Here is a 24952-nt window from a genome sequence, read left to right as displayed (position 1 = left end):
ATTGAGGCCACCTACAATTTGGAGGAACAAGAACGTATATTCCATCTCAGCAATCTCCAACCAGATGGCATCAATGTTGAGCTCTAATTTCCATAACTCCCTGCACCAGTTTCTCTTTCTCCCTTCTTCCATCTCCCCACTCACTTCCCTTGCTTCACCTATCAGAGAGCAATATTTCTTAACCTACTACCTTTTTCCCCCAATATTTCCCAGCTCTTTCTATTCCATTTTCCCACCTATATTCACCTCTTACCCGAGAGCCTATGTTCTTCCCCTTTCCCTTCCCCTCTCTTTCTCCCCCCCCCCCGCCCATATTCCCCCACTGTATTATTCAGCAATCTGTCTGATTTTCCACTGATCAAGCCTGAATTGTTTATCTGCCTTTTACTTCCCATGGATGCTGCATGACCTGCTGACTTTCTCCAGCACAATTGTGTAGTGAAAATATATTTGCCCAGTTCATTGCTGTTAAGCTCTATACAAAACTAACTGGGACCCTTGTCCTATTTGCTGGATTGTCAAAATGACATAATAATCAGAACTTTGTTTTAGTTAATCTGCCTGTCCTGCAAAAAAATAGGCATATCCTCAGATCAATTCGAAATGAATTGTTTTCTTTGAAGGAAATTATGACTGAAGCCCATGTCGGAAGAAACCAACAGAAAGTAAATGACTCTCTCTTGCCCATATTTGTAAGGTGATACATTGTATTATTTTAAAAATCTGTTTATTGCTACATAGAATAAAATTTGCACTAATTGACTGCAAATTAGATGTATATAAGATTATGAGAGGCCAAGATAGGGGAGACAGACAGCACCCTTTGCCTGGATGACAAAAGTGAATGCTATAGAAAATCAGTTTAGGTAAGTGGAGTAAAGTTTTGGGGAGATGTCAGATTTTTAATCAGAGTGGTGGGTGTCTGGAATGCATTGCTGGGAGTAGTGATGGAGGCTAGTACAAAAGGGAGATTCAAAAGACATTTAGATAGGCACATGGATGTAAGAAATAATAGTGTGCTACGGGTGTGAGGAAGAAAATAATTAGATTGCTGAGAAGTAGGATCCCTTTGGTTGACACAAAATTGTGGGATAAATGGCCTATAGTGTGCTATAATATTCTATTCTCTATAAATTTGACAAAAGTACAACATTTTAAAACATGCAAACAGAAAAGATGAATGAAACATTTATTTTGCATACTCTAAATTGATATATGAATTGAAGGATATTGTTATAATTTGGAGAAGCAAAACCTGGACCAAATAGTGGAAGGGATTTCACATTTCCAGTGAAAAAAAAAGAAAATTGCAAAAATAATGAAATCAAATATCCTGTTTAATAATGTGAATAATTCTTCTTTGGCTTGGCTTCGCGGACAAAGATTTATGGAGGGGGTAAAAGTCCACATCAGCTGCAGGCTTGTTTGTGGCTGACAAGTCCAATGCGGGACAGGCAGACATGGTTACAGCGGCTGCAGGGGAAAATTGGTTGGTTGGGGTTGGGTGTTGGGTTTTTCCTCCTTTGTCTTTTGTCAGTGAGGTGGGCTCTGCGGTCTTCTTCAAAGGAGGTTGCTGCCCGCCAAATTGTGAGGCGCCAAGATGCACGGTTTGAGGCGAGATCAGCCCACTGGCGGTGGTCAATGTGGCAGGCACCAAGAGCTTTCTTTAGGCAGTCCTTGTACCTTTTCTTTGGTGCACCTCTGTCACGGTGGCCAGTGGAGAGCTCGCCATAGAACACGATAATGTGAATAATAGCAACAGATTGAATGAATATCTCACAAAACAATTACTTTGGATTAACAATTTGAAGAAATAATTTGTCCATCCAGTTGTAATTTCTATTTGATGCTCTCTTGAATTGCTAGTTCTTTACTCATAGCTAAATTAAAAATAGTATCTTTTAAAATATTCTGTCTATATTTCAGATGAATCTTTTCTCTGAGGTGAATGTGAAAGATCCCATGACACTATTATGAAGGGATTAAGGTGGTATATCTGTGCTGTTCTAGGCATGAATTTAGGCTTCAATTATGATTACCTCAAGTCAATCAGGATAAAAATTCATTCCTTTTCATTCACTAAATGGGTGATGTGATCACAAACACAAACTTATGCCTTTATGTCTAGAGAACAAATTCCTGTCTTTGTTTGGTCTTTAACTCATTGTTGCTGCTTGGACCATGTTATGTTCAAATCAGCTGCTGCACTTTTTACATCAGTGAAAACAGTTCAAAAGTCCTTCATTTTACTATGAAATATTAGTAAGTTCTTAAGGTTGTTAAAGGTGATTCATATAGATGTTTGATTCAATCTTTTCTTAATCATAAGCCATTATACCAGAATTCTCCGTTCATTGCTGACCAAGTACTGGCAATCAAGATGTCAGTGATTGGGAAATGGCCATTACCAGAAAGCTCCAAGAACTTCAGATGGTTTATTGTGATGAAGGGATTATCACCAAGTGGCAGACAAGCTTTTGCATCATCAGCTAACTCTCTACACAATTTGCAAGCCAAAATGTTGCTGCACTGTCCTTGATCAAATAAAGCACGACCATTTCTGCTTATTCCTCGAAGAAGGTCTCAGGCCTGAAACATTGGTAATGTATCTTTGCTTTTTATGGAAGGCAGAGTTCCTCCAGCATTTTGGTGTGTTTTTACATCAAAATAGAGCACTACCTAAAAATGTACAGAGCTTCAAAGCTTAAACGTCGTTAGAATATGACAATCCCAATGTTCTTTGCGAATCTAGAATTTTTGAATTGAAAAATTGTTTAATAGAATAGATTCAAGCCTTGCTCAAGTCTTAACCACAGTAACATCAATGGGTATTTTCTTCATATATACCTAAGATAAATTTAGAATATTTACCTTTTTTTCAAATACCAATTGCTTTGAATTCTTCGTGACATTTACAAAACATTTTAATTTATGTTGATACATTAATGATAAAAGAATCATTACCTATCTAATCCCTTGATATAAAATATATTTAGAAACAACAAGTATGGAATGATAACAATGATATGAAATGTAAATTATAACCCGAACAAGGATTACATTTTAATACAGTCAGAAATTATAATAATTTAAGGCTTGGTTGCAAAAATCAGGAAGCATTATTTGAAAAAAAAAGAAGCAATTTTTTTGGCATTACTTTTTCTGTGATTAAGGTATAAAATGTGTTGTCTGTAATATCATAAGTTTTCTAAAATGTACAGACATACTTCTGGAGAATTGTTCAATACAAATGACATCTTGACAATTGGTAGCTTGTGCTTTTACCTTTCATCCTTTTAAGGTCATAAATATTGACATTGAACACTGGAAGAAGACTGCTTTCAGGTTGTGCCAGATTTATAAATGTTAATTTTGTGCATAGTTCACAGAAAGTATTCCCCTATTTTCCCCAATACCCAGTAATTTCCAATCTTTCCCAACGTTCGGCCTTTTCCTCTGCACCCATTTCAATAGGTCTCCATTTTCTGTGCATTGCCTAGTTAAGTGCTGCAATCTGAATATTTCTTAATTGCTGGGTGTTTTACTGACTTCACCATCTCCTCTGGTAGAGTTCCAGATGCCAACTATTCTGGATAAAACACAATGGCCTCAAATCCCCTTTTAAACACCATCCTTGCCTCTTAAACCCATGCCCTCTTTTTTTTTGATCCCGAATCATGGGGAAAAGATCATCGATAATCCTCCTTTTATTTGTCTCTTCTAAACTTCAGCACCTCTCAAAGGTCACCTTATTCACTTCATTGTAAACAAATCCAGACAACTGAGAAAGTAATCTGCTGGAGGAACTCAGTAGGACAAGCAGTATTAGTGTATTTAAAAAAGGACTAGCAATGTATTAGGTCAGAACACTTTATCAACGGATGTGCTGTTCGTCCTGATCTGCTGATTCCGTTTGACCCACCGAGTCCCTCCAGGAAATACCTTTCCAGCATCTGCAGTTTATTGTGTTCAATCTCTCCCCTTAACTAAGTTTTCTCAATCCAGGCAATCTAAAAGTGTGGTGACCAGAACTACCCACAGTATACAAGTGTGGTGCAACTCGTGTTTTGTAAAGTTGCATAATATGTCCCTAACTTTACATTCAAAACCCAACCCAATTAAGACAAGCATAGCATGGGGCTTGTGTTATAACTTTCTAAAAACTTTGGACTTCAATCCCAAGTTTTTTTTTGTTCATTGAAATTTCTTTGTGTTTACATGTACAATACCCTTCTTCCATTAGGCCTCCCAAAATTCATAAGTTTGCACTTGTTGGAATTAAATTCCATCTGCTAAAGCTCAGCGCTACCTTCTAGCTATCTGTTAACATTTTTTGCTGACCACAACTTCAACTTTGATCTCATCTGCCAACTTACATAAGTGTTAATATTCACAGCAACAGCCCCAATTAATCTCAGACCTTCAATTGGAAAAGTATTCTTCCACCACTACCTTCTGCCTCCTATCACGCAATTGATTTTGGATCAAGTTAACCATGTACATTAACCTCATTGACCAGCCTATCATATGAAACCTTCTTAAATGCTTTACTAAATTGTGCATAAACATCTTCTATTCTGCCTTCATTAATCCTTTTAGTTGCCTCCAGAGTCAAGCAGGATTTGTTCTGCTGTTATCTTTCCAATGGTGCAATAATCCTACTGCTTTGGAATTTCTCTAGCAATTTCACTACTTGTACTTCACCTGTGGCAAACAAAGATGCAAAAATCTTGGTCAATATCCCAGTTACCTCCTCCCTGGGATAGAATTCATCTAGCCCTGGGGATTTGTAAACCTTGACACAACCCACAACATCTAACATTTCATACTTCTCATTATGAACTGCTCCAAATTATTCATGCATCTCTTCATGAACTCATTATCATCCATATCTCCTTCCCCTTCATGCATATTTACATGAAACTTGATGCTCACTCAAGGCAGTTGAGTTTTTTCATGTCCTAATCATAACCATAATGGAAAATAAAGATGTGTGCAGTCGGAAGTTCGGCATAAATTTGATCTGATTATCCTCAACAATTAGGAAAATCCTAATTTGGGTGGAGGAGTGGGAGGAGGAATGGGGAGAACATGGAAAATATATAAATTTATGAACGTAAAATCGATTGTGACTTAATAAATAATTTTTTTTAAACAACTTATTAAATAATTTTTTTTAAACAATTAGGAAAATCTAGTGGAATAGTGCTGAAATAATAATTCAGAATGACATGGAATTGCTTGTTCAGAGATGTTTTTTAAATTTTTGCATCTGAATTCTGAATCTGGAAATGTAGTTATCTGTCTATAAACCAGCCCCAGGATATGTTTCATTATTAATTAAATATTGCCGTGCATATGATAATCAAGCATAGAGGTCATGTATAAATCAAAAAACTAAAGTTAAATTCAACAGGGCAAAGGAATGAAATAAAAATTAGTTTTCAATGCAAATATCATGGTTGCTTCCCATTAATTTCTCCCTGAATTTTCATTGTTCAAATCTCACTGCAGATTTGAATTGGTCCAGTGTCCACATCCATTCAAATGCACCAAAAACATCTATTTTCAATACATTTGAATCAAGAAGTTAGAAATAGGAGAAAGAGAGATAGGGCAAAATAGAGGGGGTGGGGGGGGTGGGAGAGAGAGAGAGAGAGAGAGAAAGAGAGAGAGAGAGAGCGAGAGAGAGCGCAAGAGAGAGAGAGCGAGAGAGAGAGAGAGAGAGAGATCCTCAGAAAACTAACTTGTTTCTGCAAAAATAGCTTTAAGGAAAATCATTATCTTGCTGTCTGAATAACACAGACAAAAGGAGCTGCACAGCACTCAAAATTGGTTAGAAATGGTCAGGCAATGTTTCAGGTTTATCAAAACTTTACCCATGAATGCAACCTGTCCTGCAAAGAGTTGCTCGTTGTTTGTGTAAGATTCCAGCATTTGCAGATTTTGTGTTTCTCCAGGATATATTTATTTGATGGACATTTAAAGATCAATAAAATCAATATTTATTCAAAATGTTGCTAATTCAAATGATGACTATCCTAAGTTTACAAACCTCTGTTGTATCTTGGCTCAGATCAACTGATTGGCTTGAGTAACTATGAGTCAATGGCACACATCAAGGATGGTGCACTCTGAAGTCTTTCTTCTTTTAGGAAATTGATGCCTCATTTACCTGTTGTCATAATTTATCGATGAAACATTAACTGCTTGGAAACAAACAAAATTATACTTGGGGCGGGGTTTTAAAGCAACTGTAGTTTTTTTTTGCTGTTGTTAGAAAATGACGGGGCAAAATAGTCATGTCTCACTTCCAATATATAAAAGGTTGGATACAGTCCCACTTTCAGTCAGCAGATTTCAATGTTATGCAGAGTCATCAAATATTGGAGCCAGCCTGATAATTAACAGAGATATATGTCAAGGTTATCCTTTCTCATTTCGATTTCTTCTGGCAAATAAACTCATCACTGATGTTATCAGACAGAAAAAAAAATACATCCAGATGTAATGGAGATGAGGATGTCACTGTATCCCTGCTGATAAACTATCTCATACAAATGACACAAAGCATCTTTGCAATCACTGTTAAAAACAAATAATATCAACCTCAAATGAATATCAAATGGGTTTGTAACATGGGTGGCCAACATAATTTCATCCAGTCAATGTCCAACATCGCAAGTGACTGCAGTTTAATTTCCAGTCAGGCATTTTGCATTTGAAGCAAGCTAACTGAAAATCTGAAACAAAAACAAAACTTGTTGAAGCATTCACTGAGGTCAAATAGCAGAAATTGAGTTGATGCTATAGGTTGATGCCCCTTCAGCGGAATTGGACAGGTGAGGTAACAAGCATGTCTTGGCATGGTGGAGGATGGAGAGAATTGAGGGATAACTCTGATAGAGACAACATCTGCATCAACATTTTTAACAAGATTACATCACGATATATAAAAAAATCTTTGCCATTAGAAGGAGGTGAGGAATTGAAACCGAAAGCCAAGACAACATCAATGGAGAGAGGGAAATCATGGGTTGCTACCTGATTTTTTTTTTAATGACATTTTGAGGATTACTATTTCCCCAGAGGGTAGGAGGAAATAAAACAACAGTATTGGCAGCTGAGGATTTCCCTTACAGTCTTTTATTTTTAACATTTTTGAGATACAGCATAATAACAGACCTTTCTTACCCATGAGCCATTCACCGAAATGCACCATTAACTTACATATCCCATATCTTTTGTGAAGGTTGGAGGAACTGGAGCACCCGGAGGAAACCTTCACAAACATGGGGAGAACATACGATCTCCTTACATTAGCACTTGAGTTGCTGGTGCTGCAATAGGTACCCTGGGAAGTTGTCACCCAAACTGCATTTGATATTTTCTACTGCTGGGTAGACCATATTGTGGCCATCAAATGCTCTTAAATTACTGGTGGCATTCACAGTTACAAAGTAAGTGCTGGCAAATGGCATTACTGTTGATGGCTGCTCAATGGTCAATCTAAGGCCTCTTTGTGTACTTGATGACCTATAACTGTAAGTGGATTACTGTTTCATTGAACACACTTGTTTGTGTTCCTGGACAATAGAAAGAGAGGGGGTAAAGGGCAGGTTTCATGTCCTGAGGTTGGAGTGGAGAGGAAGATGTGCCTGGAAGTAAAATCCCTTTGCAGCTGGTAGAAATTAGGGACGATGATCGATTGTTGAAGTGGAAAATGTGGATCAGGTCATCCATATCCTTGTTCAATGTTGGAGGAGATAGGATGACAGGAGAATTGTTAGGGATGCAGTTTAGTGTCCTGTTATGCCATGATTAAACAAAGACATCATCAAGGTACTTCTTGTTAAAAGAGCAGACAGAGAAGAGAAGACGAACTCAGAAAAAGAGAAGATGAACTCAGAAAATGGAATCAAGTTCTTTCAGGAAGCAGGTTTAGAAGATACATCATTAAGGTTACTGGGGGAGCTAATGTGCTTATTAAGGAGTTTGATTGGTAACCTATCCCCAAAATAGAGGAAAAAAAATGTCAGGAAAGGAAAGAAAAGTTAGATAATGATTATGTGACAGAGAGGGGAGGGATGGGTGGGGAGGGAGTGGCAGGGGGTGGTTGGGTGGAGAATTGCAACAAAGGTTAAAAAATAAAGTTTTGAATTTTGAACAAGGGCAAGAATTAGTTCCAATACAGTTATCAAAGTATTGGGTAAAGAGTTGGGCAAGGAGACTTGAACAGAACCAAAACAACCAATCCAATGAGGAGGCAGACGTAGCTTGGCCCCATAGAAGTTTGCACAGCTACAACAGAAAAGTTGAATTGATTTGAAAGAAATATTCAATGTAGGAACATGCTTAGCAAGTCAAATAAGTATAATAGTGATGGGGACTCATTGTCTCACTGTTCATTATATTATGGGATGCAGGTGCAGAAGATTTTGACCACCATAGAAAAGATATCACTTTGACAAGTGAAGTGAAAATTGTCAAAGTACTGGAGATCATCACAGATTATGTAGGCATAGGTGGAAAGAGAATAGACAAGGGGACAAAGGGAAAGAAAAGTATAGCAGTCTGAGATAGGTCTCCAGGACAGCCCTGCTTGTTGATCCTGTGAACCAGGTAGAAGCAGGCTGTGAAGGTTTAGAAAACAATGAAGCTAGAGGCTGCGGTAGGAGGATTTTCTGGGGAAATTATGTCAGTAATTGTGATGCAATGGCATGAGAATGAGTGGTGGGGTCATGAGAACTGACATTCAACTTTGGTAAGATAGAAGTTTGACAGCCCACAAATGGATTGCCCTTCTCAGCAGATCAGATGAGATCCTCCATGCATGGTTCAAAGAGAAGAACATGCTGACAGCAAAGAAAGTTCTGTGTCCCCTTTATGTACAGGCCCCCTGCATAGCCACAGCCGAGGTGAGGAACACCCTATCCAAGGTGAACCCACAGAAGACAGTGGGACGAGTCAACATCCTGGTTGGGTACTGAAGTACTGTCAGAGGTCTTCACGGACATCTTCAATGCCTTACTGCAGAGTCCATCTTCCCCATGGGTTTCAAAGCAGCCACCATCATTTCAGTGCCAAAAAAGCCAATAGTAACAGGCCTCAATTACTACTGTCCTGTGGTACTGACCTCTACCATGATGAAATACAGATGGTATCAGGTGATGGAACACATCAAAAGACACCTCTGAAACACATTGAACCCATTTCAGTTCACCTGTAGAAGAGACTGTTCCCCACTGATGATATAGCCTTGCCTCTCCACTCTGTCCTGACCTACCTGGAGAATGATGTCTCATACAGCAGGCTGCTATTCGTCGACTTCACATCAGCATTTAATATGAGCATATCACAGAGACTGGTGGAGAACCTGTGATGCAACACACCTATCTGCAAATGGATTCTGGAATAATGGGTTTCGGGCGGCACGGTTGGCATAGCAATTACCGCAATGCCATTGCAGCACCAGCAATTGGGACCGAGGTTCGAATCCCATGCTCTCTGAAAGGAGCTTGTTCTCTGTGTGTCTGCATGGGTTTTCCCCAGGGGCTCTAGTTTCCTTCCATCATTCATAATGTACTGGGGGTATAGAGTGTAATTGGGCAGCATGGGCTCATGGGTCGAAATGGCCTATTAACATGCTCTATGTCCGAATTGAAATTTTAAAATTTTAAAGACCTCAGTCTGTCTGGGTCAGTAGCAGAATGCCAAGCACCTTCACACTGAGCACTGGTGCACCTCAGGGCAGTGTGCTCAGTCTGCTCCTGTTTACCACAACTGCAATGCCAGATCCAGCTCCAACAGAGTCATCTAATTTTCAGATGACACGACAGTAGTTGGTACTATCGGAAACATAGATGAGTCACAATAAGAGGTGGAAAATCTCATCATGTGGTGCAAGAATAACAACCTCAATGTGGACAAGATGAAAGAAATGATCATGGTCTTCAGGAGGACCAGGAATGACAACCCTCCATTACACATGAATTACTCAGTACTGGAGAGCGTAGACAGCAATGTTCCTTTGAGTTCACTTAACAAGTGACCTATCCTGTATTCGCAACATCGACTTATTTGTCAGGAAGGCATAACAGTGACAGCACTTCCTGAGAAGACTGAAGTGGGCAAGGCTACCAGCCTCCATCATGTCAGTCGTCTACAAGAGCTCTATTGTCTATGTCCTGGTTGGGTGCATCACAGTATCGTATGGTTGCTGTAGAGAATTGAATTAGCAATCAATCCATGGGAACTTAAGAGTGCCAGAGAGGATCAGTGGGGCTCTCTCTTCCCTCATCAATGTGATCGACGGAGATCGTTGTCTGAAATGGTCATGAAAAATCACTGAGGACTCCTATCACCCCACACATACCATCTTTTAGCTACTCCCATCAGGAAAGAGAGACAGGATATCAGAGCCAGTAGCACCAGGATGAAAAACAGCTTCTTTCCATGGGCAGTGAGATTAAGAATGACCAAAGGAGCTGATTGCACTAATCATCCAAGTCTCTACTATTTTTAAACAATACTTGTTTTTAATATTTATGTATATTTGTCCTACATATGTATTGCTTGTCTGTATTTGTGCTATGTCTGGTTGTGTGTTTAATTGTTTTGCACCAAGTACCTGAGAATGCTACTTTGTCGGGTTGTACTTGCACGACACATAAACTGGAATGTAAATATTAAACTTTGTTCTCAGAAAGTCTATTATTCAAGCAAGTAAGTAAGGCCAGTGGAAAAATCGAGAGAGCCAGTGTCATTTGGGCAGTTTGTGACGACAAGATATAGAGAGTAGAAAAGGGTTGTTGGAGAAGTCCACTTGGCCATTCCTAAGATGGGAAGTCTGAGCAATCTGAACCAAGAAATGGGAGCAGAATGGAAATCAAGATCAACATTATGGCAGGCTTGGCATTTATGAAAATGGGGATGTGAGGCAATAAAGCTGAGGCCTCAGCTGAGCAGGCATCATTTGTGATGGGTGAGCAAAAGGTGAGTGCTTCCAGCAGATTTAGTTTTGTTTGTAGTTTTTTACTTGCAGTGCCTGTGTGAGAATAAAAGCACTTTTTTTTTTACATACACTGACCATCTCACTGAAAAATTAGATTTTAGCTGCAATGGTGTCAGTTTCCCTTGAGTTAACATTGCCATTAAATCAGAATCAGAATTTATTGTCATGAACAAGCCACAAAATTCAGTGTTTTGTGGCAGCATCACCTTACAAAAAAAGTGCACAAAAAAGTAAGGCAGTGTCTTTGGTTCATTGATTATTGATCAATGGTTTTCAATTACTGTAAAACCATCTCCTAAAATGTAGCAGTGGTTAAAAAAAATCTCATTTTTCTTCACGCTAAAATCAGGCTGGAACTTGGGATTTCATGGGCATGGATTTGTGAATTGTCAATGTAAGCAGTGTTTTTAAACATGTGATGTGTCCTTTGTATCGATATAGAATGACAATATGTTTCTCCAAAAAATATTGTCCCCCGAGGATTCAGAGGGAGGAAACAATTCACTTCCTGGTTATTGGTCAACATGAATGAGCCTGCAAATTGTCCATCTTAACATTGGCAGACTGGCTACATGATTATGAGGGGGGGGGAAATACTTAAATAATTACTTGTGCCAGTTATTGTGCCTTCTTCTGAAATGATAGAAAATCCATCAGAGTCCCTTTTGGATTCTTCCTGTAAGCATTTCCAAAGCACTGCAAATTTATTACCAGCAGCAAGTAAAATAAAGTTAGTTGCACTGAATTATATTCCAATGCTCTGTTCCATACAGGAAGTATCATTTGCTGAGGATGCATATTACAAATTTAGATATTCACTGTTCACAAATCCCAAAGAGTGTGCTGGATAGATACCGGTCCCTTGTGAGGTAATAACACTGGAAAACTAACACTTCATTAGAAACTCCCCCAAATAAAATGAACATAGCTCACATGAAGCTTGTGATTTGCTTTTGCTTCCTTTCTTCTTAGACAAGGACATGATAATGTAAATTGGATTCATCCAAATATTTTAACTTTGTCACTGTATTTTTTTTAAATATGAGCAGAGTCACTTCTTCCATAAAGCACAAAGCCACAGAGGAAAGAATTTCCTTGCTCACTCTTTGACATTTCACATTATCACATAATTTGCATCACCTGCAAATTTAGATACTTTACTCCACCATCAAGATGATTCATAAACATTGTAAAATGTTAAGGTCACATTTGTGATCTCAGAAGCAGTTCATTTTTATTGCTGTCCAATTAGAATTGCTACAATTGATCTCTATCATTTGTTTCTTGAATTTATTCAATTTATAACCTAATTATCCTTGCAGATTTTACTTTCAGTACATGTCTCTTCTGGGTTGCTATATCAAATGTCTTGTCAAGACATGAAACAGCAACTGTGTTTGTTTTGTAGACAGGTTCTGTGAGATTATATAAGAAATCAATTTGGCATGTATGACCTTCCTTGCATAACCCCGGATTGATTTATTCAATGCACTTCTTTGTTGTAAATTCTGACTGCTATATGTATCAATTCATACACATGATGCTCCTGGCCACAGTTTCTTGATGCCCCAATTAAAACATCAGGCATTTTCAAGCAGTGCATTTTCACCTCTGCAGATAGTTTTTGAAGATTAAACAAGGAGAATTGATGTAGTTAATGTGGAGTTTAGAGCAAGGTTTTTGACAAAGTCGCACATGGTCAGCTAGTCAAACCTGTAAGATCTGAGAAAGTATAGCAAATGAAATACAAATTTGTTCAATAGAATTAATCAAAGACAATTAAATTTGTTTTTTTAACTGAAAGGCAGTTGTCGGTAAGGTTCCACAGGGCTCAGTGTTGATGTATTGCTCTTTTTATTTAGATATGAATTAATTAGATCTTTATGAAGTGGGCATAATGATGTTTTCCAATATTATAAAAATTGCAAATATGTAATAAATAGCAGGATATTTGATGGTGTTAAGGAAAGGGCATCCACAAACCCTTAGAGGTAACAAAGTAAATAAATTTGTAAAATAGACTAGAAGAATGGCAAAGAGATAGAATAAGTGAACAGAGAGGTTAGCTCGTACTCCACACGAGGCCACAGCTTCAGTAATGTGCAAAGTTCTGGCCACTGCATTAGAGGAAAGATGGATTGTAGTGGTAAGGATGCAGAAGAGATTTAAGAACATATTGCCACAGGTAAGAAATTGTGACTGTGAGGAAGAAATATATGAGGTAAGAAAATGAACTGAGGTGAATAAATGTATGAAGAGGTTGATTCAAGGACATAAGAAGAACCAATTTCCTTTGGAACCAAGGTTAAAAATGTGAAGGCAGAGATTAAAACAAATTGCTAGGAAGTTCAGGAGAAAATGACATTTTTCTTCCAGAGAAAAAAGAAGTCTGGAACTCACCACCTGAAATAATGATAGATACGGAAACCCTTATCACATTTTGAATGCACTTGGCTGTATATTTGAAGATTAACACAATAATAATTATGTTTTCATCATCAATAATCATAATAATATCAAGAAGAAAAACAATTTCTGATGTAATATTGTAATCATACCTTTTTAATTTTTTTTCTATTTTTCTTTAAATGTAATTCTTTATTGTATTCATGTTATAAAAATTTTAAATAAAATCTTTAAAAAAGGGGTTATTTTGTGTAGTTTTCTGATGTAATATTGTAATCATACCTTTTAAAAAAAAAAATTATATTTTTCTTTAAATGTAATTCTTTATTGTATTCATGTTATAAAAATTTTAAATAAAGTCTTAAAAAAAGAAGAAAAACAAGAAATTTATTGTCATATACACTGTACAAAGTACATGTGCATTGAAATTCTTACCTAGTTGAAGAAATTTGTATATAAAAAAATTGCTACATACAGCATATTTAATTGAATTTAAAAAGACAATTAATACACAAAAATATATAGACAATAAGTGTGGAGCAAGAAAAAAGTGACAGCAATAGTACAAACAGTCTCTTATGGTCAGAGCAGTCCCTGATTTGTGGAACAAGGGGAGGGTCAAGAGCTTGATAACTCTTGGATACAAAAGAAACTGTTGTTGAGGCTGGTGGTGCTCGTTTTAAGGTTTCTATTTATTCTGCCCAAAAGTAGAAATGAGAAGTCATCTGCAAGTTTTTGAATCTTATGCTGGATGTTGGGAGTGGGGGAGGGGGTTGGGGGGTGCATGGGTGAATATGCTGGTAGTTCTTTTAGTACAGCACACAAGTGATCAGCTAAATGATCTCCTGTGGTTTAAGTTTTGCATCATTCCACAACAAAATAAAACATTCATATTTAATTCTTCCTTATAAATTTTATGAAAAGAATTTGAATAACTTTGTTGTTTTATTCATGTTCTGAAACATTGCCAATAAAAAAATATTTTATTGCATTAAGCTTTCAAAAACTTGAAAGTACCTCAACAGAATTGAATATATTAACTTCCTCTTTAGTTCTACTAAGTGCTTAACGTGGTTCGCATTAAAATCACATTTTCAAAATAAACCTTGAACATTCATAGTATGCTTATTCTTTTATTTTCATTCTATACTTTAATGTTTATGAATAAGAACATAATGTCAATATTTTTATTCAACATAATTATCCATGCAATCTTTAATTTTTGTTGAATTAAATTTCAATGTCATGATGTTTAGCAAAAATAGTTTCCAAATTGTTATTTTAATTTGGGATACCCATAAAAATCTATTGCTGAAATTGTTACTAATATCAGTAAAACAAAAGTAAATTGCTGGAGATATTAAAGGTCAGAAAGAAAAACAGAAATTCTGGGAATGCTCAGTGTATCAGGGAGGGTCTGAGAATTGAAATAATGTTTCATGCTGATGACTTTTCAAAACCACCTTAGTTTATTTTTTGTCAAACCGAACTTATCTTTTTGCAATAAATATCTTTAAATCCCACCTTCAAATATTTGAAGTTGATGAACACAATATTAAAACTGTTTGTACACTTAGACAAATAATTGGCATCATTAATCCTGCTTATTTCCACGCTTACCTCAACAAAACTCGAAATTTCCTTATCCTTGACCTGTTAAGACACAGACCTGATTTCTCCTGGCCTGTCTTCCTTGTTCTTTCCTCTGTAAATGAGAGCTCATCCAAGCTCTACTGCACTAATGCTTAACCATATTATATCCCATTAGCCCATCATTTTTGTGTAGGCTTATGTACTGGTTAATCACTGCTAAATTTTAAAGCTTTGATTTTAAATCCTTTCATGACTTCAACCTTTCCTGTCCCTACCATCTTCATCAGCTCTGCAACCCTCCCTGAGATCTGCACAACTCATTTTCTGGACCACTGAGAATCCTCAGCCTTACACAACCTGTATTAATGACTGGAACAGCAAGCAATTAGGAAGATAAATGGTGTATCATCCACTATTACACTTGGAACTATTCTGTGTAGACTTGGTCTACCTACTTAAAGAGAGATATAGTTGCACTGGAGTGAGTGAAAAAATAAACTACAATAGATTGATTGATTTCTGTGTGTGTGTGGGGGGGGGGGGGAGGGGGAGGGGGTGTGGGGTGGATTGTTTTTGTTGAGGGAAGGAATTTGGATTTATTATCACAAATGTTTAATGACTGAGAGGTGATTTCATTGAAAGATACATAATTCTTCTGGAGTGAAAAGACACAATGCTGTCGAAACTCAGTAGATCAAACAGTATCCTTTATAGAGCAAAAGAGTAAGGTGGTGGTGGAGGGGAGGTGTGAAACAGAAAGACAATAAACCACAGACACTACCTCACTTTCTCTTCTTTTGCTCTAATTTATTTATTTTTAAATGTAATCCATACCAATATTTACACTTGTGACGCTGCCACAAAACAAAAAAAAAATGGTGACATGTTCATAACAATAAACTCTGATTCTGATTCACATGGTGCATATTTGATGTTTCCTGTGGCTGAGATGTGTAAAGACCAAGGGTCACAGGCACAAGTTAGGGTGTCAGCTACTCAGAGCTCAGGTGAAGCAATTTTTTGAAGTTTACCGCTTTGTAGGAACATGGAGTTTCTTGATGCCCAACTCGAATGTTGCTCTACATAGCTGTAATCTTATTTGTGGATGTTAGTGTTAAGTAACATGAATTTTCTTATGACAGTTGTACAAGTTGTTGCTTTGGCCACACGATCCACTGGTTGCGATGCGGCAGGAAGGAAGGGATTATGTGAGAGAGGGCACATAAGAAGGTTCACAGGAATATTGCCTGGACCAGAGGACTTATGAGGCAATATGGCTGAGTATATTCCCTGGAGTAAAGGAGGCTGAGGTGTGACCTTATGGAGGTTTATGAAATAATGAGGAGCAAAATGGGATAGTCTTTACACTCAGGTAAGGGGCAGAGGTTTAAAATGAGAGGGGAAAGTTTTAAAATGTATCTGAAGGGCAAGTTTATCACACAGATGTGGTGGCCATAAGAAATGAGTTGCCAGAGGGAATTGATGAATGTACATTTACAATGTTTATATTTCATGGATAGGGAAAGTTAAATTTAGATTGATATGAGCCAAATAGGATCATCATATTTTAATTCTATTCTAATTTAGATGTATAACTTAATAACAGGTCCTTTTGGACCACAAGCCCATGCAGCCCAATAACGCCCAATTGAGCTACAATCCTGTATGTTTTGAAGGGTGGGAGGAAACCTGGAGGAAGCTCTGCAGACATGGGGAGGAAGTACAAAATAATTATAGACAACATAGGAGTCAAACAAACACAGGTTTCTGGTGCTGTAACAGCGTTTCAGGCAATTTGGCCAATATATTAATTAGTCTGAAAGCCTATTTGATTGCTGTATGATTCTATTAATCTATTAAAGGAAATAAAGTTGTTACTGTGTCTTCTTCTTCTCTTTCTTTGGCTTGGCTTCGCGGACGAAGATTTATGGAGGGGGTAAAAAGTCCACGTCAGCTGCAGGCTCGTTTGTGGCTGACCAGTCCGATGCGGGACAGGCAGACACGATTGCAGCGGTTGCAAGGGAAAATTGGTTGGTTGGGGTTGGGTGTTGGGTTTTTCCTCCTTTGCCTTTTGTCAGTGAGGTGGGCTCTGCGGTCTTCTTCAAAGGAGGCTGCTGCCCGCCAAACTGTGAGGCGCCAAGATGCACGGTTTGAGGCGTTATCAGCCCACTGGCGGTGGTCAATGTGGCAGGCACCAAGAGATTTCTTTAGGCAGTCCTTGTACCTTTTCTTTGGTGCACCTCTGTCACGGTGGCCAGTGGAGAGCTCGCCATATAATACGATCTTGGGAAGGCGATGGTCCTCCATTCTGGAGACGTGACCCATCCAGCGCAGCTGGATCTTCAGCAGCGTGGACTCGATGCTGTCGACCTCTGCCATCTCGAGTACCTCGACGTTAGGGGTGTGAGCGCTCCAATGGATGTTGAGGATGGAGCGGAGACAACGCTGGTGGAAGCGTTCTAGGAGCCGTAGGTGGTGCCGGTAGAGGACCCATGATTCGGAGCCGAACAGGAGTGTGGGTATGACAACGGCTCTGTATACGCTTATCTTTGTGAGGTTTTTCAGTTGGTTGTTTTTCCAGACTCTTTTGTGTAGTCTTCCAAAGGCGCTATTTGCCTTGTTACTGTGTAGCATATCTAATAATCACATTAAGGACACTGATATGGAACAGCACACATGTCTGTGTCAAACATAAAGTTCAAATCAAACTAAAATTCAGATCAAGAAGCCTCCAAATGCCACTATTACATCTGCTTCCACTAGTACTCCTTGTAATCTGTTCCAGGAACATACTGCATTCTGTTTCAAAAGAATTTTCAAGCACATCACACTTAAATTTGTTCCCCATTCCCTCACCTTAAAAGCATCTTTTGGTTTGTGACATTTTTGCATAGGGAAATTATTCTGACTGTTCACTGCATCAATAGCTCTTATGACAATAATAAAAGGAAATAAAAGCTGCAAATGAGACCAGAGTTAGCCAGAGCTGCAAGCCAGTGATCCAGGGGTCATATAGGACCCAATCCCATATTCTAATAACTACCATGTGTGGCATGGTAGCTGATTCACAACGACAATGCCAGATTCAGCTGTAACAAAGCCATTGTTTGCAGGTGACTTGACAGTAGTTGGGCTCAACAGCAACAATGACGAGACACATTACAGAGAAGAGGTGGAAAATCTTATGAAATGGTGTAAGAATAACAACCTGAGTCTCAATGTGGACAAGAAAATGGAGATGAACATGGACTTAGGAGGACTAGGGATGACCACCCTCCACTACCCATAAATAGCTTTGTAGTGGGGAGGTTAAAGAGCACCTAGTTCCTTGGAGACCAGTGAAGAAGTGACCTATCCTAGATAAACAATGTCTCTTCACTTGTCATGAAAGAGCAACAGTGACTGCACTTCCTGAGAAGACAGAAGAGGAAGACAGCAGGCCACCATCCTGTAAACCTTCTACAGGAGCCTCATCAAGAAAGTCCTGACAGGCTGCATCACAATGTGGTATGGCTGCTGTAGAGCATTGAATTGAAAGTCAATTCTCTGTACCATAAGAGCGCAGAGAGGATCACTGGCATCTCCCTCCTCTCCACCGATGATGATCTGCTTATACAAATCCTCAGAGACTATTAACAATTTAACAATATTTATTTATGTATATATGTACTGCATATGTATTGTTTGTCTGTATGGGTGCTTGTATGTTCTTGCACCGAGGACCAGAGAATGCAGTTTCATTGGGATGTATTAATCAGATATTAATAATCTTGAACTTGAACAAAGTATCACAATAGAAGTCAATACAGAGGATCATCAAAATGAATGAGAAATCCTTTTCCTCTGTTGAGATTTGCAGAAAGCATTGCTTAAATAGGATTCAAAGAAATATAGAAAACCCTTTCCAATCAGCACACAGTATCTTTGACCTACTACCATCAAGAAAGAAGTGCAGAAGTGTAGAGCTCGTCAAAAGGATCAAAGACTTGTTGATCCAAACCAAGGCTTTTATTAGCAAAAGACAGGAACTCTTCACAGGTGGCCGACCAGTCCGGAATGATCCGACCTGGCTAGGGACACAACCCTTTGAGGCCCAAACAATAGGCGTGGCTTAGCTCTCAGCCAATCACGCTGTAAGCACAGTCTAGATACAGTAACTATATACACTATGTGCATTGGTGATAGATCTGTACTATCACAAGAAGGATCAAAATCAGGACTGCCAGGTTGGGAAATAGCTTCTTCCTGCAGGCTGTGAGCTTATGAGTCAATCATCCCAAAATATTCATATATATTTATTTTAAATTATATGTTAATGCATATATCCAATTATTACTCTGTGTGTGTGTGTGTGTGTGTGTGTGTGTGTGTGTGTGTGTGTGTGTGTGTGTGTGTGTAGACACATGTGCATGCTCTGTATTCCAAGAAAATGCTGTTCCGTGGGTTGTCCCTGTACATGCAATTAATAATGCGATTTTGAACTTAATTTAGATCCATCTTGAGGTCCAGGGATACACAGGTTTTCACTACAAGAATGTAAAGGTTTGGGGATAAAGTTCTGACTTTTATAACACTGAGAAGCAGTAGTGGCTACTGCACATTCTGACTTCAGCAGTTGCACATTGAATAATGTCCCTCTCGACACTTTCCATGCATTCTTGGTGATTGCATTCTTGGTGAAGACATCTAACTGCATGTCTTTGAGATGGTTCCTTCACCTTGCCCTAAATGCATGCTGCTAACAATTATTGCATTGTCACGAGGAAGTACTACATCCCTCATATCTATTTATATTTGTTTTGAATGCACTGATTTTCATGTTTAATTAAAAAGACACAACTTTTCTAATGTTTTCATTAACTCAAATACATTTACATAGATTAATGTCCCTAAAATTCAAACTACATAAACTACGCTGCAGTCTTCCAATCCAAAATAATAACAGTAAAACCTCTGGTATCCAGCGCTTACAGGGATTGGTAGGATTGCTGAAGACACACTAGAATATTGAGAATAAAGTTCAAATTTCATATTTCAGATTATTGTTGCTGTACATACATATAACCCTGAGATTCCTTTTTTCCTGCAGGCACCACAGGATTACCACTAATTGGTAGAACAAAGAAAATAACTGCACACATCATAAACATGTAAAAACATACAATAACTGTAAACAAACTGACTGTAAAATGCAGAGAGAACAAAAAAAATGCACAAGAGTCCTTAAAAGAGTCTCTGATTGACTTTAACATTGAGGATTCTGATGCTGGAGGAGCAGCAGCTATTCATGAAACCGGTGGTGCGAGTCTTGTGGCAACTACACCTCTTTCCTGATGGCAGCAGTGAGAACAGAGCATGTGCTCGGTGGTGTGGGTCTTTGATTATTGCTCCTGCTCTCCGACATCATCAGTCCCTGTAGGTGTACTCAATAGTGGGGAAGGTTTTGCCTGTGATGTCCTGGGCTGTGTCCACAACATTTTGGAGGGCTTTATGCTCAGTAGCTCCCATACCAGACCATGATGCAGCTGGTCAGGACACGTTCCACCACATCTCAGCAGTAATTTTCCAGGATTTTTGGTGTAATACCAAACCTCCGCAAACTCCTGAGGAAGTAAAAGTGCTGATGTGCTTTCTTCACGATGTCGTTGGTGTGTTGGGTACTGGAAAGATCCTCTGAGATAGTGACTCCCAAGAACCTACATTTTCTCAGCCTCTCCATCTCTAATTCCCCTATGATAATGGTATAATACTGGCTTTCCTTTCCTGAAGCCAACAATTAGTTCCTTTGCTTTGGTGACATTGTGTGCAAGGTTGTTGGTGGTGGATCATTCAGGCAAGTTTTCAATTTCCATCTTTATGCTGACTTATCCCTTCCTTTATACAACCCACTACCATGCAAATTTGTAGATGGGGATCCCTACGCTGGGGCTATATAGCTACGCAGTCAAAGGTGTAAAGTGAGTAGTGCAGGGGGCTAAGAACACAGCCTTAATGTGTGGAGCTCTGGTACTGATGGAGATTGTGGAGGAGGAGTTCTTACCAATCTTCACTGATTGTGGTCTGGAGGTGAGGAAACCCATGATCCAATTACACAGTTAACTCCCAGATCTTGGAGTTTGGTGATTTGTTTTGAGAGGATGATAATGTTAAATGCTGAACTGTAGTCAATAAACAGCATCCTGATGTATGAATCTTTGCTGTCCAGGTGTTCCAGGGCTTTGTGTAGAGCCAGTGACATAGAATCTTCCATAGACCAGTTTCTACAAGAAGTGAACTGGAATGGATCCATGATTCTACTCAGATAGAAGCTGCTATGGTCTTCACCAGCCTTTCAAAACACTTCATCACTGTTGACGGTAAGTGGAGGTTATTACACTCTTCTCGGATGCCTGTTTGAAACAGATGGGTATCATGCCCTGCTGGAGTGAGATATTGAAGGTATCTGTGAATACTTTGGTAAGATTATCAGCACAGATCTTTAATACTCAGCCAGATACTCCATCCAAGCTGGATGCTTTTCTCAGATTCACTCTCTTGAAGGCAGCACACACATCACCCTCAGATACAGACAGGATGGGATCATCGGGGATGTGGGGGTGCAGAGGGGTGGTTCTTTGATGTTACTGTCATAAAATTGGGCATGGAAGGTGTTGAGCTCCTCTGGGAAAAAAAACTTTGTCTTTTGCTACTTTATTGGATTTGGTTTTGTAACAGGTTATGGCATTTAGGTCCTGCCACAGCTGTCAAGTGTCCCTTGTTTCCATTTTCATCCAGAATCTCCCATTCGCTCAGGAGATAGCTTTCTGCGGGTCATACCTGCTCCTGCTATACTGATCTTGATCTCTGTATTTAAATGCCTGTGATCTGGCTCTCAGCAGGTTCCAGATTTTAGATTGTTCATCCAGGGCTTCTGATTGGGGAAAACCCTGAATGGGAGACACACTCATCCACAGCTGTTTTGATAAAGTGTGTGACAGCCTCAGTGTACTCCTTCAGATTCTCAGCAGAGTTCTTAAATACCACCCAATCCACTGACTTAAGGAAGTCCTGTAACTGTTCTTCAGCCTCCTGTGACCACTTTCTAGCTGTCCTGACTTCCAGAGATTTCTTTTTTATGCTCTGTCTATATGAAGGCAGAAGGAGCATAGCCAGTTGATCAGACTTTCCAAAGTGTGATCTCGGGAAAGAACAATAGACCTCCCTTATCTTGGTGTAGCAGTGATCAAGTGTGCTGGGGCATGCTGATGCTAGTTAGACAGGGTTTTTTGGACACGGGCCTAGTTAAATATGCTGACTAAGATTTGTAGTGCATTGGGGTGGTACATCTCTTGTTTATTGACCAGATCATGCAGCTCCATGAGTGCCTGCTTGCAAATTGCATCAGGAGGGATGAAAGCTCTGATGAGAATCACTAATGAGAATGCCCAGGGTAGGTAGAAGGGTCTGCATTTAATTGAGATTTGCTCTAAGGCAATAGACGAGGAAGTCGCCATAAGTCCAATGTCCATGCACCACCCAGTATTAACAAAAAAAATACACAAATATTATATTGTACTTACAATAAACAAACTTTACTTGCATGAATATATAAATCATAAAGCATTTTCATTTATTTTCATTCCATTCTTTGAAAACATTTTACCATCGCTGAATCTGCAAGTTTCTCCTGAAATAAAATCAAGGCCACCCAAAAGACAAACAATAACATTATAATTAACCCCTCTCCCCCAAGTTTACAGATAGAATTTACTAATATTCTTAACAATATCCTAACAAAGTTAAAAACACTTTCTAAGCATGGATATTGGAAACCCTTAAAGAGTCACCCGAACAGTGAGTGGCATCAACCAACTTTTCATCCTAGGTGACACCATTTAATTCAAACTCAAATTTATTTAAACTTTATTGAAATAACTAGTATGATGAAAACAATATTTGCTCCCATCTTCATCAAAATGGTATGTGTTACTTCAGAGAACATTTACCATTACCATTTTAAGCTTTAAGTTAATTTTTTATTTATTTTTATTTATTTTATTTTTAATTTATTTATTTCCCTTTTTTTTTGGTGTTTTCTTGAGTTTTCTGGTTTCTTGAATTCCATATATAGAGGTTTTAGTGTATATAAACAAATACTCTGGTGCCAATTCACCAAGATTTTTCAGTTCATGAAAATGTTCTCTTAAATTTGCAGGCATCACATTTTCTCTAGAAGACTTCCGCTTCTCTTTCATCCATGAATTTTCTACACACAGGAATACTGTCTTTTCTTTTCACTTCATCAGCCACCAGTCTTTTGCTTTCTCAGTGGCACCAACGGGCATATCCTTGTACTGTTAGTCACGATACAACATAAGACTACACCAATTAGTGATTTTAGTTCTTTCAACATATAGTAATGTGGATATAGTAATGTGGATATAGTAATGTGGAAAGAATGAATTAATGCATTGATGGTCTGTACAAATGTCTCAATTGTGTTATTTGCAAAGGATTTTTACCAAATTTAAAGAATTCTTTTGAAGAGATAGTGCAGGACTCATTGGGGAAATGCTTCATAATTTCACCCTAACCTCCAAATTGTATTCTTTTTAGAATTGGTCACATGTTTGAGCTCTTGAGGGACTTTTAGGTAAAGCTGATCATGCTGGTAGAAAAGAAAGAAATATAATCAGGAAATTAAGGTGTCAACAGATAACTTATTTCAGAAAAGTGTATTCAGCTTTCATGTATAATATTTCTTTCTAAATCAGTGCTACATCGCTTCTAAGATTACTAGATTTTTTAAAAAAAATTATTATTTTTTCTATTGAGCCGCACAATTAATGTCACAGTTAGCACAATGCCATTACAGTGCTAACGACCCAGGTTTGAATCTGGCACTGTCTTTACAGAGTTTGAATGTCTCCCTATAGGGTTTCCTCTACATGCTCAACTTTTCTCCCACCCTCCAAAATTGTATGGGATTTTTAGGTTAATTCATGTATTTGCGTGGCACAGGTTCGTAGGGCTGAACGACCTGTTATACATTTAATATTTTTTTAAAGAATGGGAAGTTCATTTTTTTTATCTCCAATTTCATTTATTTAATATTATTTCATACAGTTACAATGGACAGTTTGGCATCTTGAGCTGGTGTTGCTCTCGGGATCATCTGTTATATGGTGGACTTTATTGTCACCCCATTTGTAAACTTAAACCACAGTTCTCTGCTTGCTCCTGGCCTCAATAAATCTTTAACTGCCATTGGCTCTGTAGCAGACCTCAAATCTTTTCATAAACTGTAAAAGCCAATGGCAACTCAGCATTCCACTTATTTCATTTTGTTATATGAAGCATCAATCTGTGCCATGTTGTCACAGGTCTCAGTAATCAATCTAGAAAGACATGATTGGACTGTGAAAATCATTCAAGGAGATTTTTGCAGTGTTGGATTATTTGCTTCAAGTTTTAAGAGGCAAAAAATATTTTGGTTGACAAGAGAAACATAATCATTCTACATCTGCATCTAGCTAACCTCAGTTGTGGATTTTTTTAGATTTTCATAATACCCCATCCTTAAACTGTCCTTTATTTTTGCAGCTCCAAGAAAATATATGTCTTTCCAAGTTAAGGAAGAAGTTTAGAACCATCGAGCCATGGAATATAACAGCACAGGAATCAGGCCCTATGCCCTGTTCAGTCTGTGTCAAACTATTATTCAGCCTAGTCCCTCTGACCTGCACTCTATCCATTGCCCACCACAGCTCTCCCATCCATGCTAAAATTGAGTCCACTGTGGTGAACTGCTGTATTCCTGATTACCTGGCTCTGTCCCATTCTGTGACTGTACCTGTGGCTCCTCCCTTTTTGACCTTGTACAAAGCCTCTGACACCTTGATCCTTCCCCAGAAAGCCAGGGTCATGGCACAAGGCAAGGACCCTGACCATTGTGAATAA

The 24952-nt window shown here is 38.4% G+C and overlaps 1 long non-coding RNA gene across 1 annotated transcript; it reads left to right on the top strand.

Moving 5' to 3' along the window:
* Positions 1–583: 583 nt before the first annotated feature.
* Positions 584–24952, top strand: LOC138760137 (uncharacterized). Its single transcript, XR_011355458.1, has 3 exons — positions 584–697; positions 21219–21369; positions 24596–24952. It is a non-coding gene; the product is annotated as an uncharacterized lncRNA (long non-coding RNA).

This window comes from Narcine bancroftii, chromosome 4 (genome assembly GCF_036971445.1).
Source record: "Narcine bancroftii isolate sNarBan1 chromosome 4, sNarBan1.hap1, whole genome shotgun sequence".
Classification (NCBI taxonomy): Eukaryota; Metazoa; Chordata; class Chondrichthyes; order Torpediniformes; family Narcinidae; genus Narcine; species Narcine bancroftii.
This window is presented reverse-complemented; position numbering and strand designations above follow the sequence as displayed.